The 19,464-nt window shown below is 46.6% G+C and overlaps 1 long non-coding RNA gene across 1 annotated transcript; it reads right to left on the bottom strand.

Moving 5' to 3' along the window:
- Positions 1-16,952: 16,952 nt before the first annotated feature.
- On the bottom strand, positions 16,953-18,492 carry LOC309358350. Its single transcript, XR_014163465.1, has 2 exons — positions 18,442-18,492; positions 16,953-17,843 (listed from the first exon to the last, which is right to left on the bottom strand). It is a non-coding gene; the product is annotated as an uncharacterized lncRNA (long non-coding RNA).
- Between the last annotated feature and the right edge of the window lie 972 nt (positions 18,493-19,464).

Below are 19,464 nucleotides of genomic sequence, written 5' to 3'. Positions count from 1 at the left end.
GGGGCGTTCCATTGTGGCCAGCTGGTCCAGTATCTCGTCCGAAAGCCCTTCGAGATACTGGTCCCGCAGCGCCGAGTCATTCCAGGTCAAGTCCTGTGCCAACAGCCAAAACTCCGTGGTATATGCGGCCACCGTGGACTTGCCCTGTTTCAACCGCCGAATCGCCCGGTTGGCTTGACTCCCTTTCTGGGGGTTGCCGAACGCGGCCTCCAAAAGATTGCAAAACCCCGTATAGTCTGCCAGCAAGGGGGAGTCTTGTCTGAGTAGCGGCAACGCCCACTTGGCCGCCTGGTCCTTTAACAAACTAATCAAGAAGTGCACCTTGGTGCGGTCGTCAGGGAAGTTCCGGGCTCGCCCCTCAATATACAGCTTGGCCTGGGCCAGGAACATGGGAAAGCTGGCCGGGGCCCCATCAAATTTCTCAGGCAAAGCCACTGGGTACTTGCCAGGAGCCGGGGCGTCAGCCCCAGGAGCCGGTAGGGCTTCCAAGCGTTGCTGAAGTGCCGTAACCACGTCACTGAGCTGCTGCACGGTGTGAGTCAAGGCCTGGTTCTCCTGGGCCAAAGCCACCAGTGCAGCTGCCTGGTCAGCCATGGCCTCTGGCTCTTCCCGAACGCACCCCAACGAAGGGGGAGTGCGGGTGTGGCGGGAGCAAACTGTGCTGGTCCCGGGGGTAAGGTACCGTGGGTGTAAGCAGAGTCCACACGAAGAGGGGCGAGGTCCGAGGCAGAGAGCCGGGCGGGGAACAGGAATGCTGGAACAGGAGGCTGAGCAGGGAACAGGAACACCGGATGATCAGGAACAGGAGGCCGAGCAGGGATCAGGAACACAGGAAGGTCCGAAGCCAACAACAACATTGCTCCCGCAACCTGGGGCCGGGCTGACTGGGCTTTTATCCTCTTCTAAGGCCGGGGGCGGTCCTGGCCCCCAGGAGCCCCGCCTCCTCTGGCCTTAAGGCGAGCACTCCTCCTGGGGGCAACCAGTTCCCTTCGCCTCTCTGCCCTAAGCCTCTGCAGATCAGGAGAGGCCGAAGGGTTACTGGGCCCTGGAGGAGGCTCACCTGTGGCCACTGAGTCGTCAAGCCCCTCTGGGGCCAGAAGGGCTTCACCTGGGGCCAGCTCCTGATGCTCTGCCACAGGTGCAGGCTCTTCAGCATCTAGGCCTTGCCCCAGTTCAGCCGGCCCTGGAGGCGGGGACTCCTGTGCAGGCTGGGATTCCTCTGGTTCATCCTCTGAATCGGAATCCCAGGCCATCACAAAAGAGCTGTTACATGAAAAATGGAGCAAGCTTGTTTTCTCCGGATCTGGAGGGTAGGACCTGAACCAATGGCTTCAAGTTACAAGTAAGCAGGTTCCAACTAAACATCTGGAAGAACTTTCTGACAGTAAAATCTATTTGATGGTGGAACACGCACCCTTGCCAGGTGATTGACTCTCCTTCCTTGGAGGTTTTTAAGCAGAGGTTAGATGGTCATCTGTCATGGATGCTTTAGATGCAATTGTTGCATTGCCGGGGGTTAGACTAGATTACTCTTGGGGTCCCTTCCAACTCTACAATTCTATGGTTCTATGATATCTAACGTGGGACGTGGGTGGTGCTGTGGTCTAAACCACAGAGCCTAGGGCTTGCCGATCAGAAGTTCAGCGGTTCGAATCCCTGCGACGGGGTGAGCTCCTGTTGCTCAGTCCCAGCTTCTGCCCACCTAGCAGTTCGAAAGCACGTCAAAGTGCAAGTAGATAAATAGGTACCGCTTTGGCGGGAAGGTAAATGGCATTTCCGTGCGCTGCTCTGGTTCGCCAAAAGCGGCTTAGTCATGCTGGTCACATGACCCGGAAGCTGTCTGCGGACAAACGCCGGCTCCCTCGGCCAGTAAAGTGAGATGAGCGCCGCAATTCCAGAGTCGTCCATGATTGGACCTAACGCTCAGGGGTCCCTTTACCTTTACCTATGATATCTAACAAGCACTTTCAACCTTTTCTTCACTTTAGGGGACAGACTGAAGGCAGTTGCTTCTAAATATATTATAACATTCTCAAGATGCATAATGGAATGAATGGTTTCTAACACCCACACACCTCCCCCCTCTATCTTCTATCCAATCAAGCGAGAGGCTCTATCAGAGTTGAAAGACATATTCCAGCCAGCTAGTGGAGTTTCTGAGGTTTTGGCATTTCTGTTAATCCTTTTAATGGTGTTTGGGCTTGTTCATTTGGCTTCCTGGTCCCTGATTTCCAGTCGCACTTGTCACTTTGTGTTCGGGCTTTTAAGGATGCACCAGTACCATCCACCAGAGTCACTTTGACTGTAGTTGGTTGAAGAATACTAAGCCCACAAGGTCAAAGGGGAGATTGGAGATCAAGCATGCTGTTTCTGCTTCAACCCCAATGATATCTCTTCCCTTTCCCCTACAGTTCTTCAGCATATCATAGAAACAGCAAAAAGAATCTTGGAGGGCTCAGGACGAGTGAGGCTTGTGGTCTGGGAAGATTTCTGAGGTCCATATAGGAGGACATGGGCTCCTGCATTCATGACCTGAGGTTCCCCATCTCCACTCTACAAGATTGGGGCCAGAACAGAGAAGACTTCTTATGCTGCTAGACCTACACTTCTCATAAGTTGCCATTCAGAGCAGAGCTGAACAGAGTTTCTGCCCTTGGGGAATTTGACTTCTTAAATCTACACCTTCCCCTTCCTTGTGTCCCTCGTGAGAAAAGCCAATCATGGCTTTCTTCTTCTGATAATTTAATCAGGCGATGAAACTCTTTGAATGGTATAATGTTGTTGTTGTTGTTTAGTCATTTAGTCGTGTCCAACTCTTCGTGACCCCATGGACCAGAGCACGCCAGGCACTTCTGTCTTCCACTGCCTCCCACAGTTTGGTCAGACTCATGTTTGTAGCTTCGAAGACACTATCCAACCATCTCGTCCTCTGTCATCCCCTTCTCCTTGTGCCCTCCATCTTTCCCAACATCAGGGTCTTTTCCAGGGAGTCTTCTCTTCTCATGAGGTGGCCAAAGTATTGGAGCCTCAGCTTCATGATCTGTCCTTCCAGTGAGCACTCAGGGCTGATTTCCTTAAGAATGGATCGGTTTGTTCTTCTTGCAGTCCATGAGACTCTCAAGAGTCTCCTCCAGCACCAGAATTCAAAAGCATCAATTCTTCGGCGATCTGCCTTCTTTATGGTCCAGCTCTCACTTCCATACATCACTACTGGGAAAACCATAGCTTTTACTATACGGACCTTTGTTGGCAAGGTGATGTCTCAAGATGAATGGTATAATAGATTTGCTGAATCATGAACTCTGTACCTGCATAGAGGCTATGCCCCTTGAACGCAAGACCAAAGCCAAAGTAAAATCCCAAAGATGGACAAGATGGGGCATTTCTCTCCATGGAGGGTCGCCACCTAGCTCCATGGGATATTGCTTATGGTCAATGAAAGCCCAAGCAGGGATTCGTACTGGGGAAATGCTGCTGTGGTATACTGGAGGAGCAGGGCCAGAAGGCTAACTTTGACACCTTGAGAACACAAAAAGGAGAAGCAAAACAACTACATATTTCATTTTAAATGGATCTTCCTGCTGAGTAAACAGGAAAAGCAGGTGATTCCAACAGGAAGCAATCCCAGCCCTATTACAGGAACTATTTCATCAACTGCCAGGGACCAACCATATTCCTATTCATGTATCTCTAACAGACCCATTGAAAACAATGCAACTAAATGAGTCATTTCTGTACATTTCCATAGCCATCTTACTGGGTTGCCGTAGCCACCATGGGTGGCTTCTAACAAATACAAAAAAATAATAAAACATTACATATTAAGAAACTTCCTTATACAGGGCTGCCTTCAGATGTTTTCTAAAGGTTGTATATTTACTTATCTCCTTGGCTCGGAGGTGACATAACTCCACACCCTCCAACATTTCTCTGATGAAAAGAGGGGTGTCCTAAGGAAGACAGGAGTGCCTGGCGTGCTCTGGTCCATGGGGTCAAGAAGAGTTGGACACGACTGAATGACTAAACAAAAGGAAAAGCAGGATATTCCAGGATCAAATCAGAAACTGGGACAGCTTCTGTAAATCTGGGACTGTCCCTGGAAAACAGGGACACTTTGAGGGTCTGGACTCCAGATGGGGTCTGACCATGGGGTCTGTCCAGTCCAAGACCGCATAGGGTGGCACAATCACTTCTGGACACTATACATCTGTTACATGCAGCCCACCAGATGTTGTTGGAGTACAGTTCCCATCATCCCTGTCCATTGGCTATGCTGGCTGGGGCTGATGGGAGCTGGAGTCCAACAACCACTGAGGGGCCCCACAGGCCCCCCATCCCTGAGAGAGAGGCCTTTGGATGAACAACTAGCCTGTCCCACCTTCTTACCACAAACAAGTTTTGAAACGGGTCCTAAACCTTTTCCTTAGTGGCATTCTTGGTGGAATGGCAAGGTGGCTCTGAATTGCTATAATCATCCCCAAATAGATCTGATGCCAAATTTCACCCAGAGCAAAATGTGAGCTGTGTTTGGGCAGAGACTGGGTGTGTGGGGTGTGTGGATGCTCCTCTCAGTCCACACCTCCAAATGGATTTTGAAGGCAATTGGAGGCATTGTGGACTTCTCAGTGATCATATCTATCCCGAGACATCATAAGGTTCTCCCATGAGTCTCCATGAAGGACCCTGAACATGTGTCCTTCATGGGTGAGCACCCGCATCATCTCATCTGAGAAGTTTTGAGAAGCCCAGCCAGCTCCACAAGTATTTTTATCTGCTGTAATTATGGTCATTAAAAATCCTTGTTCTTAGATGTGGTTCCAAACTCTTCCAGTAAAAGGTGTCTGAGGAAGCAGCTGCTTGAACCCGTGACTGCCATAAGACATGTCTCTGGGTAAGGATAATAAACCAAGGGTACCCTTTAGCTGATTTCTCCTTAGGGTTCCTGGAAACTAATAATATCATGTTACTTCCTCAAACAACTGATGAGATGGGTTTTTTTGCTTCCAAGGAACCTGCGGACCGCCTGATGTTGTGGGACTCAATATGGAGCTTATGTTGTGGTTGGTCCAGAAACTGCAGTTGATGCAGAAAGCTGCAGCATGATTTCTGTTAGAAGTGAGATCCCGTCAGCATATTATTCCTGCCCTGCAAGATTGGTGCTGGTTGCAGATTCATTACTCGATCAAGTCCCACATTTTACTGTTGGTATATCTAGAACAGCTTGGGAGCAGGTTACTGAAGGAATCACTTCATCCCCATAACTTGGCCATATGACCACTTTGATCTGCAGAGTTTGCACCCTTTAATGTTCATTGCACATCTGTTAGGAGTCAATCTTTTAGAGAGCAATCCTGACGATAGAAGACCAATGTAATATATATCAGCATGAGCTATGCCTGCATTGAGTTTATATTCCATCTCTGTTTAGGAGGAAGTTGACTATCACCAGCTTTTTTGCAAGCCAAATTCCTCCAGATTTTTAGGTCACATAACTAAACAGAAGTGTTTTTGAATAGGTGTGAGTCTCTCCATCCTTAATCTCACCAACAGAACCCAGGACACTCCGTTTTGGAGGGACACACACCAGTATCAGTGACACTGATTTGCATTCTGTGGACTGAGCAGCGGTGAAGGACTTGCGCCAAATCCAAACTCTCTGATCCCAGCAGAACTTGAGTGTGGCTGCACCAGTCTTTTGGAACTCCTTACCTATTGATTTTAGGGAGGCAACCTCTCTATATTGCATCAACCTTCCGATATGGGTGACTCCCTTACAGATTAATCAGTACCCTTGTTTTTTGAGGTTGGACATTTTTATGGCTCATCTCGAGTCCGTGTTCCAGGACCCACAGCAGACTTCCACTTATACACAGAAACTTATGAAGCTGAAGCAGGGGTCTAACTCAGCAATGGCATTTTTTACTGAGTTCAGTTTGCTGTTGCAGGAGTTAGCGCGGAATAAGGAGGCCTTAATGGATATTTACTGTGCATGGCTGAGTGAAACCCTGCTGGATGAGTTGGCAAGAATGGACCCCCCCCCCCCAGTTCCCTGGAGGCGTTGATGCAGGGGTCAGCAAACTTTTTCAGCAGGGGACCGGTCCCTCAGACCTTGTGGGGTGCCTGACTATATTTTTTGGGGGGAAATGAATGAATTCTTATGCCCCACAAATAACCCAGAGATGCATTTTAAATAAAAGCATACATTCTACTCATGTAAAAACATGCTGATTCCCGGACCATCTGCAGGCTGGATTTAGAAGGCAACTGGGCTGGATCCAGCCCCCAGGCCTTAGGTTGCCTACTCATGTGTTGATGCAAGCAGCCTTGAGAATTGACCAGTGATTGCAGGAAAGAAAGGAGGAGACCTTTTATCAGGCCGCAGACGAGGCCGTTTGAAATCCCATTCATTCCAGAGGGAAGGCCTGGGAGCACAATGAGCACAATGGGAGTACATTTCCGAGCACAATTCAAAGTGTTGGTGCTGACCTTTAAAGCCCTAAACGGCCTCGGTCCAGTATACGTGAAGGAGTGTCTCCACCTCCATCATTCTGCCCGGACACTGAGGTCCAGCGCTGAGGGACTTCTGGCAGTTCCCTCGCTGCGAGAAGCCAAGTTACAGGGAACCAGGCAGAGGGCCTTCTCAGTAGTGGCACCCACCATGTGGAACACCCTCCCACCAGATGTCAAAGAGAAAAATAACTACCAAACTTTTAGAAGACATCTAAAGGCAGCCCTGTTTAGGGAAGCTTTTAATGTTTAATAGGTTATTGTATTTTAGTGTTTTGCTGGAAGCCGCCCAGAGTGGCTGGGGAAACCCAGCCAGATGGGCAGGGTATAAATAATAAATTATTATTTTTATTAATGAGAAATGAGTGGGCGGAAGAGGCTATGCAGATAGGCAATGCAAATGGGCACCATTGTGCACCTCAAGAGGAGAACGATAGGAGAAGCAGATAAAGACTTTGCTTCTATTGTGGGAAGCCGAATCACTTTGCCAGGCATTGTCCAACCAACCCCCCCCCCCCGTTAATTCTCTTTCTGCAGCAAGTGTTGGGGGGGCAGGCCCAGCGAGGCAGCAGGCGGGAAACGCCCACCCCCAGTTCCTGTGAGGGCCCTAGGACTGGGAGAGGGGCAAGTTGCATGGCCTCCACCACCAGCAGCTATTCCCGGTTTCAAAGTGCTTGCGATGCTACAGTTCCCAGATTAGAGCAGGACGCATTTGCGAGCTCTCATCAACTCAGGTTCCTCAGCAGATCTTATTGATGTAGAATTTGGTAAGGGACATGGCGTGCCCATGCAGAAACTGTCGAATCATTTGGAAGTACAGCCCATTGATGGAAGACCCCTGGTGTCTGGGGTGGTTTCTCATACTATTGTGCTGTTGGCCCTGGAACGACCAGCTCATCAAGAGCAAACTACCTTGCACTTGGCAAAGTTGGCCACGTGTCGCCTGAGCTCTGTGAGTGCGGCTTTCTCCCGATTGAAGTGCAGAGTGTTCACAGGGAAACCAAAATGCTTGTTTACAAAGCTATTGTACTACTAACTTTACTGTATGCTTGTGAAACATGAACCACTTATAAATGCCATCTCCAACACATCGAAAGATTCCATCAATGGTGTCTCCAAAATTTTTTACACATGACTTGGGAAGACAGGCAAAATAATGCTAGTGTACTGGAAGAAGCAAAGATCACCAGTGTCAAAGCAATGATTCTTCAACATCAACTTCTTTGGACTGGTCATGTTGTGCGGATGCCTGATTATCGTCTTCCAAAGCAACTACTCTATAATGAACATAAAAATGGAAAGCGTAATGCTGGTGGTCAACAAAAGATGTTTAAAGACTGTCTCAAGGCAATTTTTAAAAAAGATGTAGTATAAACACCAACAATTGGGAAACACGTGCCTGCAAGCGCTCCAATTGGAGAACAGCCTTTACCAAAGGTGTCATGGGCTTTGAAGACACTCGAACTCAGGACGCAAGGGAGAAATGTGCTAAGTGGAAGGCACGGTTGGCAAATCTACACTGTGATCAACTCCCACCCGGAAACCAATGTCCCCACTGTGGAAGGACGTGTAGATCCTGAATTGGCCTCCACAGTCACTTTCGGATTCATTGTTAAAACCGTGTTTGTGGAAGACAATCTTACTCAGCTATGAGTGATCGCCAAAGAAGAAGTCTTGATCTGATTATCCCGGCATGACCCTGTCATTGCTTGGGGGAAGAGATCCCTAGTGATTGCTTCAGCATATTGTAATCTCTACTGTCTGGGCAACAGGCCATCGGTAGTAGCAGCGGTGTTGAGAGCAGGAGTGCTGGTTCCTCTTATCAGCAAGGAGAGCCAGCTGCCCTTGAAATGCCATCCCTTCAGAGACGTCTTCTGTGAGAAGGAAGCAGACAAGTTGTTGCCCCGTAGGCCTCCTGACTAAAATATACCTCCTGCCAGGCACCGAACCTCTGTTCGGTGTCAGAAGTAGAGCTGGCGGCTTTTAGGGAGTTTCTGGAGAAGAACCTGGCAAGAGGTTTCATCAGAACTTCAAAGGGACCCTTGTATTGTTTGTGAAGAAGTGATATATGGCAGAGTTGAGGCTGTGTGTGGACTATAGAAAGTCAATCGCATATTGGTGCCCAACCGCTATCACCTACCGTGGACTGGGGATTTATTGGAAAGAGTGAGGTCAGTGAAGGTCTTCACGAAGTTGGATTTGGGGTGTGTGTGTATAACTTAATCCACATCAGAGAGGGAGATGAGTAGAAAACTACATTTTGCACCAGAAATGTCAGCTTTGAGCATCTGGTCATGTGCTTTGGATTCCAGTAAGGATGGTAACGTTCCAAGCCTTCATCAACTATGTACTCAGAGGCCCGGTGGACTGTTTCGTGATGGTTTACTTCAATGATGCATTGATTTATTCAGAGAACCAAGAACAGCACGTATGTCATGTGACAGATGCTGCAGAGGTTGCGAGAACACCAGATGTATGCCAAGTTGAAGAAATGTTAGTGCCACATCTCAACGGTACCAATGTTTCCTGGGGTACCACATCACGCCTGAGGGGGTACATACGGATCCCGCTAAGGTGCAGAGTGTAGTTGCATGGCAGGTGCCCAAGATGAAGAAAGATCTGCAGAGCTTCTTAGGGTTCGCCAACTGTTACCGCAAGTTTGTGCCGGCGTATTTGAGACTCACTACACCCCTCATGGATTGCTTGAGGGACAAGAAGCCATTCCAATGGACTGCAGAGGCACAACAGGCATTTCAGCATCTCAAAACCTTGTTTTCTTAAGAGGTCTACCTGGCTCATGAGGACCTCTTGTTGGAAACAGACGCTGGCAAAGGCAGCTTGTGCATTAGGGCAATTGTGACACTGCCCCACCAACCTCGGTTTCCTCGTCAGTGAATCCTCACCTACATGCTTGCGTTCTTATGAGGAACATAAGAAAAGTTTCAGGGTGTTTTCTAGAAGCTCCAGACCTTGCCCAGATTGCTACTCATGCCATATCCTGAAAGTTTAGAGTGTGTAGATCAACTGGAATGCAGGAGCATTTGTGAATGCAAGGATGGTCTTGAGAGGAGGAGGAGGAGGAGGAGGAGGAGGAGGAGGAGGAGGAGGAGGAGGAGGAGAAGAAGAAGAAGAAGAAGAGTTTGTATTTGATATCCCGCTTTACCCTACCTGAAGGAGTCTCAAAGCGGCTAACATTCTCCTTTCCCTTCCTCCCCCACAACAAACACTCTGTGAGGTGAGTGGGGCTGAGAGACTTCAAAGAAGTGTGACTGGCCCAAGGTCACCCAGCAGCTGCATGTGGAAGAGCGGGGAATCAAACCTGGTTCACCAGATTACGAGACTGCCACTCTTAACCACTATACCGCACTGGAAACAATCCTGAATGTGTAATGAAAAAGAGGTCTGTAAGGGTTCTAGATCAGAAAATGACACTCCCTCGCCTCTGTTTGCGGTCTTTTGGGGAAGTAACATCCTTTGTTTAGTTGCAAGAAACAAAAGCAGAGATCTATAACAGGTGGTTTTGTTTGATTATGCTGTTACACTGAAACGTTCTGCAGCCGTCTCATTAGGTGAATCAGCTTCTTCACACACCTTTTACTGGAAAGGAAAAAGAAAATAATAATTGTGGAGACGATTGAGCTTATTAAAGGTGTTTCTTTGATGAAATGAGGCTAGTGATGTACTGTACTACAGGGCATCCCTTTATGGGTCCTAAATGAAGACTCAGTTGTGTCATGGAAACACCTCCACCTGAAAAGTCTGCAAATAATTATTGAGAAATTTCACTCATTATCAGGGTTGTGCAGAGTCCCCTTGACTGTATCTAATTGGAGTGGAACACATTCCAGATCTGGGTCCCAAACTGAATTTGTCTAGGGGCATGCACATTTTAAGTAGCATGTAAAACAGCCTCTCCATCCTGGGCTAGTGCCACACTTTTAACATTTTTTTTTGGGGGGGGGGAAGGTTGTGGTAGTGAGTACTCTTGAATACCACCAGAACAAAAAGCACTGAATATCTTAATTGCATGCTGCCTGGCAAATCACCAAGTGATCTGTTCTGAAAACCTTAGCATGTTACTGCTAGTTAGCAGAAAGTTGGCTTTTTATAATTCGTCATGTCACCCAGCCAGCAGTTTTGGAGATAGTGAAGATGAGCCCATAGAGATTGTTTTTTCCACCTCATATGCTACCCTTCCATTGTAAAAGCAACTTCTGCGGGGAAGTTGGAGGTCCTGCGATTTTGTGCCTCAGGCGATTGTTGTAGCTGCTCTTCCAGAAGCCTGCCAGGAATTACCCTTCAGCTGCAAAAAAAGTAACTTTTCCTGCTGCTCTAAAATTAGATAAGCTTAGTCTTCCAACCAACCTCAAATCAGCAATCAGGGAACAGTGTGCCTTTCAGTTTTGTGAAAAGACTTTATATATAAATATTATGATACAGTGGTACCTTGGGTTAAGAACTTAATTTGTTATGGAGGTCTGTTTTTCATAGAATCATAGAGTTGGAAGAGTTGGAAGAGACCACAAGCGCCATCGAGTCCAACCCCCTGCCAAGCAGGAAACACCATCAGAGCACTCCTGACATATGGTTGTCAAGCCTCTGCTTAAAGACCTTCAAAGAAGGAGACTCCACCACACTCCTTGGCAGCAATTTCCACCGTCGAACAGCTCTTACTGTCAGGAAGTTCTTCCTAATGTTTAGGTGGAATCTTCTTTCTTGTAGTTTGGATCCATTGCTCCGTGTCCGCTTCTCTGGAGCAGCAGAAAACAGCATTTCTCCCTCCTCTATGTGACATCCTTTAATATATTTGAACATGGCTATCATATCACCCCTTAACCTCCTCTTCTCCAGGCTAAACATGCCCAGCTCCCTTAGCCGTTCTTCATAAGGCATCGTTTCCAGGCCTTTGACCATTTTGGTTGCCCTCCTCTGGACACATTCCAGTTTGTCAGTGTCCTTCTTGAACTGTGGTGCCCAGAAGTGGACACAGTACTCCAGGTGAGGTCTGACCAGAGCAGAATACAGTGGCACTATTACTTCCCTTGATCTAGATGCTATACTCCTATTGATGCAGCCCAGAATTGCATTGGCTTTTTTAGCTGCCGCGTCACACTGTTGGCTCATGTCAAGTTTGTGGTCAACCAAGACTCCTAGATCCTTTTCACATGTACTGCTCTCAAGCCAGGTGTCACCCATCTTGTATTTGTGCCTCTCATTTTTTTTGCCCAAGTGCAATACTTTACATTTCTCCCTGTTAAAATTCATCTTGTTTGTTTTGGCCCAGTTCTCTAATCTGTCAAGGTCGTTTTGAAGTGTGATCCTGTCCTCTGGGGTGTTAGCCACCCCTCCCAGTTTGGTGTCATCTGCAAATTTGATCAGGATGCCCTTGAGTCCATCATCCAAGTCGTTGATAAAGATCTTGAATAAGACCGGGCCCAAGACAGAACCCTGTGGCACCCCACTAGTCACTCTTCTCCAGGATGAAGAGGAACCATTGATGAGCACCCTTTGGGTTTGGTCAGTCAGCCAGTTACAAATCCACTGAGTGGTAGCATAGTCAAGACCGCATTTTACCAGCTTTACAAGAATATCATGGGGCGCCTTGTCAAATGCCTTGCTGAAATCAAGGTAGGCCACATCCACTGCGTTCCCTTCATCTACCAGGCTTGTAATTCTGTCAAAAAACGAGATCAGGTTAGTCTGACATGACTTATTTTTCAGAAATCCATGCTGACTATTGGTGATCGAAGCATTCCTTTCTAGGTGCTCACAGACTGTTTGCTTAATGATCTGCTCCAGAATCTTCCCTGGTATTGATGTCAGACTGACTGGGCGGTAATTATTTGGGTCCTCTCTTTTCCCCTTTTTGAAAATAGGGACAACATTTGCCCTCCTCCAGTCTGCCGGGACTTCGCCTGTTCTCCAGGAATTCTCAAAGATGACTGCCAGTGGTTCTGAGATCACATCTGCCAGTTCTTTTAATACTCTTGGATGCAGTTCATCTGGTCCTGGAGACTTGAATACATCTAGACTAGCCAAGTATTCTTGTACTATCTCCTTAGTTATTCTGGGCTGTGTTTCCTCTGCTGAATCATTTGCTCCAAATTCTTCAGGTCGGGCATTGTTTTCTTTATCGGAGAAGACTGAGGCAAAGAAGGCATTGAGGAGTTCAGCCCTTTCTGTGTCCCCTGTTTGCATTTCACCATCTTCTCCTCTGAGTGACCCCACTGTTTCTTTGTTCTTCCTTTTGCTACGAACATACCCATAAAAGCCTTTTTTGTTGCTTTTAACCTCTCTAGCAAGCCTGAGTTCATTCTGTGCTTTAGCTTTTCTGACTTTGTGTCTACACCTGCTGGCTATTTGTTTGAATTCCTCTTTGGTGGTTTCCCCCCTTTTCCATTTTTTGTACACATCCTTTTTTAATCTTAACTCAGTTAAAAGTTCTTTAGATAGCCACCCTGGCTTCTTTAGGCACCTTCCATGTTTCCGTCTCATTGGTATTGCCTGAAGTTGTGCTTTTACTATCTCCCTCTTAACAAACTCCCAGCCATCATGAACTCCCTTTCCTTTTAGTATTACTGTCCATGGGATCTCACCCAGCACTTCCCTAAGTTTTATGAAGTCGGCTTTCTTAAAGTCAAGAAATTGAGTCTAGTATGCTTGGCTGCTCCTTTCCGCTGTATAGTAAACTTCAGAAGAGCATGATCACTCGCGCCTAATGATCCTTCCACTTCTACCCCACTACCAGGTCATCAACATTGGTTAGGACCAGATCTAAAATGGCTGTTCCTCTTGTTGCTTCTCCCACTTTCTGGACAATGAAGTTGTCTGCAAGGCCAGTGAGGAATCTGTTTGACCTTATGCTCTTGGCTGAGTTAGACATCCAACAAATATCTGGGTAATTGAAGTCCCCCATTACTACTATCTCCCTTCCTTTTGCATGCTTGGCCATCTGTTCCAGGAAGGCATCATCTATGTCCTCCGTTTGGCTTGGAGATCTATAGTAAACTCCTACAATGAGGTCACTGTTATTCTTCTCTCCCTTAATTTTGACCCAAATGCTCTCACTTTGGCTTTGAGGTTCTAAATCTTGGATCTCTTCACAGGTATACACATCCCTGACATATAACGCCACTCCTCCTCCTTTCTTGTCTGGTCTATTTCTCTGAAATAGATTGTATCCCTCCATTATTACATTCCAATCGTAGGACTTATCCCACCAGGTTTCAGTGATGCCTATTATGTCATATTTAGTTTGCTGTCTGGTCTGTTAGTTTAGTTTCTTGTCTGGTCTGTTTCTCTGAAATAGATTGTATCCCTCCATTATTACATTCCAATCGTGGGACTTATCCCACCAGGTTTCAGTGATGCCTATTATGTCATATTTAGTTTGCTGTACCAAGAGCTCAAGCTCATCTTGTTTATTTCCCATGCTTTGCGCATTAGTGTACAGACATTGAAGTCCATTAATCATTCCCCCGTGTCTCTTATTTAAGGATTTTTTTCCTCCCACCACTAGGTCTGCATGCTGTTTGCTCCATTTGATCTATGACATTTGGATGATCATCTTCATCAATTGATAGACTCCTACCTTCAGGAGCACTGTCTCCCTCCCCCACATTAGTCAGTTTAAAGCCCTCCTGATGAGGTTTCTGAGATTTTTTTGCAAAAACATTCCTCCCAACCGTTGTGAGGTGCAGCCCATCGCTTGCCAGAAGTCCATCTTCAAGAAACTGCAGTCCGTGATCTAAGAATCCAAACCATTCCTGTTTACACCATTTGCGAAGCCAGTTGTTCACTTCCACTATTTTTCCCTCTCTCCCTGGTCCACGTTGTTCAACTGGGAGGACAGATGAGATGACAATTTGTGCATTTAATTGCTTCAATTTCCTGCCCAGAGCCTCATAATCTCTTTTGATCTTCTGGAAGCTATTGCTTGCAGTGTCATTGGTTCCCACATGAACCAAGAGGAAGGGGTATTTGTCAGTGGGTTTTATGATTCCTTGCAGTCATTCAGTTACATCTTGGATCTTAGCCCCGGGGAGACAGCACACTTCCCGAGACATCTTGTCAGGCCCACAGATCACTGCTTCTGTTCCCCTCAGTAGGGAATCCCCTATCACCACTACACGCCTCCTCTTAGGTCTGGTCGGGGTTCTTCCGTGTATTCTTTTGTTGTCAGTATCAGAACCAAGTAGGTTGGCAAAAGAGCCCTTAACCCAAAACTGCATCATCCTATTCCCCCACAACGCCTCCTGTGAACCCAACCATCAAATATTTGTCTTTCTGTATTTTCTAAACTCAACACTATGTTTTTCCATTCCCTTAAAAGGGCTTAGCTTGCACCCATTATGGAATGACGCCTGGATGAAAATAAAATAGCCCAGGGAGAGAAGCAAGATTCGTAATAGGAGACTCTCCTTAACAGAGGAGACTCTCTCATTCAGAGCAGGTACTTTGGTTTGCAACATCACTGGGCCTTTTTACCCGCATGTTGTGCTGGGATGGAGTTAATCTATGTAACCCCGCTGGAAAACTACAGGCCAGTGTGCAGATCCATCCTATCATGGAGGAAGAAATTTACCTGCCCATGTTCCACATACCCAGTAGGTTCCTGCTGACAAGTCACAAGTACCTGAGGTTCTTATTTGGACTATCTGGAATATATTATAGTCCATTAAAAGCATGAGTAGGATTTGAAATAGGTGCAGAGAATGTAAACTTATCATTTTACAGGATTAATGATAAAAAATTCTTCTAAATTGTTATTATTATTATACACAGCCTTATTTGTTTATGTAACCCGTTACATAATTTTCCACATTTCTACATTAACCAATGCAAAAATGCATTAATCATCAACTTCCCTTTCCCCCTTCCATGGTTCCTTTTAGTTGTCCATTGCTGCTGCATATTCTAATTACTCCATATTCCCCCCACTCTTATTTTACCTCTGTTTCATTTATACTGCTGGATTTACTCTAATCCTGCTAATGTTTTAAACTGTTTACAATAATTCTTCCTATATTCTACAAACATTTTCCAGTCCTCCTTGTATACTCCATCTTCTTGTTCTCTTATTGTGCTGGTCCGATATGCTCACTCAGCATATTCCATCATCTTTAGCCCCTGTTCCTCCTTCGTTGAGATCTCTTCTACTCTTCGTTTTAGAGCAAACAAAATTCGAGTGGCGGTAGTTGCCTAAAGAAGTAAATTCTTTTGGCCCTTGGGGACTTTCCTCGGAGAAATGGAGTTGGTACACAGACTTCTGCAGGGCCGCTACAGGTCAGGTAGCACCTGGATACCCCGAGATTGTCAAAAGGGACAGATTTGCATTTTGTCCTTCTATACTATTTCCCAACATAATGCCACTATGACTCCAGTATACCCAGGGGTCACTAAAATTAAGGAAGCTTGACACATTAACTAGTGGTATAACAAATGTGCACTTCTGGGTACAGGCTATCAGGCTTTGGGGAACTGGCTTCCTCTCCCGTGGCCGTAAATGAGCCATAGCTGTCAACCTTCCCTTTTTTTTGTGGGAAATTCCCTTATTCCAGCACTGTTTCCCACTGTTTCCCGCTGCTATCCCGGATTGTTAGATATCCTGCAGACTGTCCCCGGGACAGGTGAGGCTGCTGATCCCTTACTTTCAAGGCTGCTAATCCCTTATTTTCAAATCTGAAAGTTGACAGCTATGAAATGAGCAGATCAAATGAAAGGGAATTCTTACCAGTTAGTTTCCTTAACAAACACAGTGGAGGACAAAAGAAAGCATCTATCCAGAATAGCAGTGCTCCCAATTAAGGGTTACACCCCTCCATCCCTATTAATCTACGTCCCTCCTATGTTTTATAATGTGAGCTTGTACCCTCTGCACTTTCTGTTCCAAGACTTTCTGAGCTCTTCTTGACCTTGGGCTGAGCGAAGGAATGCTGTCCAGAGACTGTGAATCTGTTAACCCTCTCTCTCCCAGTGTTTCTTCCCCTAGCTGTTTCCCATCAAGTATTTCCCAGCTTCTGCCTTCTGAACTATGTCCCTCTGCAAACCACTGTTCCAAATCTATACTGTCCTCCTGCTCCTGGGAAGGTTCAGAGCAGGAGCAGGGTCAGGGGTGGTTCCCACCATTCCTTCTCAGTGCAGCCCTCCCTGACACTGGCCAAGATCCTGATTTTTCCAGGATTGAGTGTGATTATCCAACACAGGTTTGCCTAGTTCAGTGTTGTCCATAATGACGGGAAGCATCTCTCCAGGGATTCCGAGATGAAGCAACCCCAGGCCTGTTTCAGCAACTATTTCATCAACTGCCAAGGACCAACCATATTCCTATTCATTTATCTCTAACAGACCTACTGAAAGCAATGCAACTAAATTAGCCACTTGCATACATTTCAATGGGTCTACTCTGAGTATGAGGACAGCGGGAGGAAGAAAACAACACAAAATTGTTCTATGATCTTCAAAAGACTTTAATGCGGAAATAAATAAAGGAGCCAGTGGAAATGGCCCATTTGCAAAAGAAGATCAATGCAATATGGACCACAGAAAGAGCAATAATCAGACATCCTGTTTTCTGAGCTGGAAATTGCAAAGACAATTAAGGCAAAGACAGCAGGGGGGACCTCCAGTCTTCCCTTCAGTCTTGTGGAGAGAGCAACCTTCAGCCAAACACAGCTGAAATACTTCCAGGGGATGGAATACAAGGTGACAGGTGGGGCCAGGAAACAAGGGCCTGTTGAAATTAACCACTCAGAGATAGGGAAAAGCCAAAGGAGTGAAGTCAAAGCATGATAGGAATTGATAACAGAAGTGCTCAGCTCTCACAAATCCCATTGGTGGAACAATGGGCACTCAAGCGCCAAGAATTTCTGAATATTGTGTCTATTAATTCAGCCAAGGGTCGGAATCTTGCATCTTCTTTCCTGGGTGTTCCATCAATGTTGTGTCTGGGCTTAGCATGGATAGCATGGACCAGGGAACTGGTTGCGGACACATGCCCGGATGGGTTGGAACCCTGGAGGACACGGCGCACCTGGATGGATAGGGAGACAGCCCCGAATGCGCCGGTACGGAATTGGACATGGCCCAACACTAGCACAGATGGGTACATGCACTTCAACTGGGGCATAGCCTTGAGGACAACGCTGGCCAAAGCGAGGGATAAACACTATTCTGAGGCTGCACCCTGGAGAACATGGAAAATTCTGTGGGTAGTAGCACGGAGAATCACAACAGAAGGAGTCGAGGCTGGAGAGGCTGTCAGCTTCTGGCTTGGAGAAGTCCTCCAACTGGATACCATTATTCAACAGAGACATCTTGGAGCAGGAAGGATGGAACTGAAATGAGATTTTGGTAGAGTTGCTATAATTGACAAATACTGGATTAAAAGTGTGATGGGAAACATCCGATTCAGAGAGCAAATGCAGCCTTCTAAGCCCCACAACCTGGCACTCAGAACCACAGGTGCCACATTGCCTGCAAGATTGAGGGGCCCCAGAGGCAGTGGTTGTGTTGGGAGCGGGCACCACTTTCTGGTTTGCCTGAAGTGGCAATATGTCTAGGGCTAGCCCCGTCTCTCAACATTTCATTTTAGGCAATATTGAGCACGAAAAATGAAGTTAGCCTGATATCAACAACCATGCATAGGAAAGAGATATTTCAGTCCTTGTAAAACCCCATGAACAGGAAAGAAGTTATCTGTTTTCCTACTGGATCGGATCGGAGTTGTTAGAAGTCTCAGGTGCTTCTAGACGCAGCCATCACAAGACAGCTCAACCTGGCACTCAGAACCAGAGGCAAATTGTCTTGGGCTAGCCCTATCCCTCAACATTTCATTTTAGGCAATATTCAGCAAGTTAGCCTGATAATTACCAAAGTGCAGAAGAAAGAGATATTTCAGTCCTTGTAAAACCCCATGAACAGCAAAGAAGTTACCTGGTTTCCTACTGGATCTGATCAGATGTGTTAGAAGTCTCAGGTGTTTCTGGAGTAAGCTATCACATATATATAGTCCATCAGCTCTCTATATATAGTCCATCAGTGTGCCCAGAGGAAATGAGTCTCCCTCAGTTCCCGGAACAAAAAAACCTAGTCTTCAGATCTTTAATGGCCAGATGTTTAACTGAAATGTTCTAATTAGTCTTCCTTCCTTGTCCAAAATGGTGTTTTTCATCTCACCATCACTTCATGAGCAAGGCACCCAAGGGTGCTGATGGAAATTAAATTTCATATCCACATACCTGTAACTGCTGCTAAATGCAAATTTGCATTTCTGAGTAGCCTTGTGCTGCAAATTCATTTTAGAATATATGCAAGAAGTAATGTCTTTGTGGACTCAGCTACATTAGTGTCAGGGACTAGACTGAAGAGGAGGAGGGTTGGGGGAGGTCGCCCCCCCTTCTCCTGTAGTTTCCAAAGAAGAGAAAAGCCATCTCGAATTACAGCAGGGCTTTGGGGAAGAGAACAGCTCAGAGACAGGCGAACAGAAGAGTTAGGAGGTGTTAGGAGAAGGAGGAGGGGAGGGGAGGCAGAGCAGCGAGGTGACATGTCACTGGACAGCATAACCAACCCCCCTTCTCCCAAAACACAACGTTTTCTATGGGCGCAAGGAAAAGGGTACTGGGGCAGTTGACCACGGATGGCTGCTGTAGAAGCACGCACTGCTGTTAGAAAGGAAGGGGAGGAGCTCAGTGCGAGCAACTCCATCAGGGAGCACTGACTGGATTTTGTTGTCTTTCACTGTGATGACTGAAATAAATCACAAGTAAGAAATTTCTTGTTTCCTCCCTGCTCCTTGGTGCCATCAGAGAAGGGATTTCTAAAGCCTGACAATTAATAATACAGTCATAGGTAAAGGTAAAGGTACCCCTGCCCGTACGGGCCAGTTGTGTCCGACTCTGGGGTTGCACGCCAATCTCGTTTAAGAGGCCGGGGGCCAGCGCTGTCTGAAGTCCGGGT

The sequence above is a fragment of the Podarcis melisellensis genome (genome assembly GCF_964234715.1).
Source record: "Podarcis melisellensis genome assembly, chromosome: 16".
Lineage (NCBI taxonomy): Eukaryota > Metazoa > Chordata > Lepidosauria > Squamata > Lacertidae > Podarcis > Podarcis melisellensis.
Note: the sequence above shows the minus strand (reverse complement) of the source record. Positions and strands in the feature narration are given on the sequence as shown.